This window comes from Diorhabda carinulata, chromosome 1 (genome assembly GCF_026250575.1).
Source record: "Diorhabda carinulata isolate Delta chromosome 1, icDioCari1.1, whole genome shotgun sequence".
NCBI classification, from domain to species: Eukaryota; Metazoa; Arthropoda; class Insecta; order Coleoptera; family Chrysomelidae; genus Diorhabda; species Diorhabda carinulata.
This window is the reverse complement of record NC_079460.1, coordinates 23,965,619-23,968,684: the sequence shown is the minus strand read 5'-3', so window position 1 is coordinate 23,968,684 and position 3,066 is coordinate 23,965,619.

The following is a 3,066-nucleotide window of genomic DNA, read 5'->3' as shown; positions in this document are numbered from 1 at the left end:
GAAGTTCTAAACGCTTCTTTTTATGTTCTTCACTTAGCCTTCAAGCCACTGGGGACATCGTTAAAGTTTACTAATTAGGATGTCACCTTAATCCTTAAGTTAACTGAGGGTCGACAAACTCAATGAGTACAGGGTGTATTCTTATATATAACAACTGAAAATTAACTAATCGCAAAAAATAATAGTGAATTTTGGTGAATTGGACTGGAAGATTGTTTATTAATTTTCATAAAAATGTTTCCTTTATGTTCGGGTTAAGTAAGGTTCTTCGATTAGACTTCCAGCCATCGGGGAAATTGTTAAAGTTTACCAATTAGAAAGTTACCTTAATCCTTAACTTCTGAGGGTGGAAAACTTGATATACATACAGAGTGTAAAATCATTTACAGTTTAGAAATAAAATTTCTCATTCTTCAGACCTTTTGATATGTTTATGTTTCTAAATCGTCTTGATTTTAGGTATCTTCTGTTATAAAATTAGTTTTTTTTTCATTTTCAAAGACTGGTGAAAATTTAACCTTTCGGCCTGTTGCGCTCTTTATCAGTTTGCGTATTTATATTGAATTAGTACCAAATTTAAAATTATTTTTCTTTAGTTTTTACATCTCAAAATTATGTAGTAGCTATCAGTATTTTTTTGTAAGCGCATATAGAATATTGTGAAGGTATGAAGAAATCATGAAATAGAGTGTATTATTTTCATGATATATAATCTGTAACTATGAATTTCTAGTTAATCTAGAGGTTATAAGATATATCTTTGGTAGAGTTGCTAAAACAAGATGTTAATGTATGAACCTATAGCTGCTTCCTAACAGATTACCCACTTTCACCTTGTATGCTCTATCAAGTATTTGAGTAATACAAGATAACTTGTAACTTCCTCAAAATGGAGGTAACTATATTGAATTTCAACTTTATGGTCGAAGTGAATCTACATATAATTGGATTTAGAAACTCTCAATAGTTTCTGTCGGGAGTTTATCTAAAATAGATAAACAGAATCAATCATTTAATTGGAAAAGGACGAAAATTTTAAATTACGAATTATGAATAGAAACCAAAACATTCTAGATGTTAGAAATCGTTTGTGGTCGTTTCTTAAAGAAAAAATAGTTGGCGTAATCTTTAAAAATATAGAAATTTTTGCTATTGAGGTCCTTCTAAATTCCTGGCTTCCTAGTTGAGACCAAAATATTGAAAATTGTCGATTGTTTGTTTGTCTGGCTACTTGGTCTTTAACCTGTTTAAAAATAAAGATAAGTGCATAATAATTTATTTCCACATTACAGGGTGTTTAAAAAAAAGGATAGATAGTAAACTGAAAAATATTTGAAGTTTGCTCGGTAAAAAATTTTCGTAACGTCATCCGTATTCAAGGACACTGAAGAAAAAAAAATATACAGATTTTATACGATTTTGCCGCAACTACTTGCAACATTGCATTGAAATTTTATACGAATATGTTTTGCAAGCTGATACATCCAAAGAATTTGTATTTATGTCTGACTCTCATAGAGGGCGCTAGTTACGCGGTTCGTATCAAGTAGTATTGATGGATGACGTTACGAAAATTATTTACTGAGCCAGCTCCAAATATTTTTCAGTTTTCTATCTATCCTAGAGACGGGATCACCTTTTTTATGAAACATCCTGTATAAGTCTGAAAATTATTCCCATTTCTTTGGAATGAATTCTATTTGCATTATATTCATATTTATTCTTGAGATGACCTTTGCCATGTGTCACAATTGACCCTAATGATTTTGTTCTATATAGTAACGAGCAAAGGGATGAATAATGCATGTTGCAGAAGTGTATGATGTACATTGTACATCTTTATGCTTGTATAACATTTAATCTCTTAATGCTATCACGCGAGACACTACTGTACAACATGGTGTATCCACACTGATCAGTTGTTAAGGATGATTGATGTGGTTTCAAATACGTAATAATTAAATGATGATACAGAATACAAAGGATTTTAACAAAAAAATCGGTTTGTACTCGGATAGTTTATACTCAAACGAGGTTATGATGAAAAATAGTAACGAATATAATTTTTTTTTATTATAACTTATTATTTACAATACTTGGAATGTAATATACTTAAAACCGGTTACAAGAATAATTTCTAAGAATATTAGAATAAATATTTCAAGTGAATCTAGCTACAAATAATTTTTTCGTCAATTTCATTTTATCACGAAAGATATGAGTCAAGAAGTAGTGCAAAGATTATAAATTCAGTTGATATATTTTTGTAAATATAACAGGAAATAAATGTACCTCGTATAAGATTAGTATCAAATTTGGGGAACACCTCCTTCAATATCCATATATAAATATTCATCTGTTAGCAGGTTTTGAATATTTTAGTCTACACCTCATGATCTTTGGTTAAAACAACTGCACCAAAACTTCGCAGTGGTTTTAATCTCTATTCAATATTCATAACCTAATAAGAGAGCGAATAGTACTGTTTAATTACAAATCTTTTCATCGCAAAGCATGATTGAATTTACGAAATAAAAATAGTGCGTTGATTGATAGGAAACTATTTGGAAAAATTATTATCAAAATTACTGTTGTTGATATAGTAGATTCAGTATGTTTTCATCTATATCCGCAGAGACCGATTTACGACCAGACTTAATTATATCAAGATTGGGTCGTTGCCTTTGTTGCAGTCATGTAAAATGTACTGTAGCACACCCTTCCAGCTGTTATTGCTTTTATTGCAACTCTGCTGTCTGAGACGATTCAAATTACTGTTTTTCCATCGCGTCGATGAAGTATGGCAAGTTGACATTCGATCACAGCTATTATCTCTGTTTGGGAGACCGTAGCATGTTCTCCAAGCGAAACAAATTAACTCATTGTCGGATGTTCCTCCTCAGAAGCTTGCGCCAGCCAAGTCGATCATCCTGGAGTTATCCGTGTGCCAGGTGGCTTCATTTTTATAGTATTGCAGACTTAGAGCCTTTCGAATACAAATCTAATATGAGTAATATACAGGGCGTTTCAAAAAAAGTTGCTCCAGTCTCTTAGATAGATAGAAAA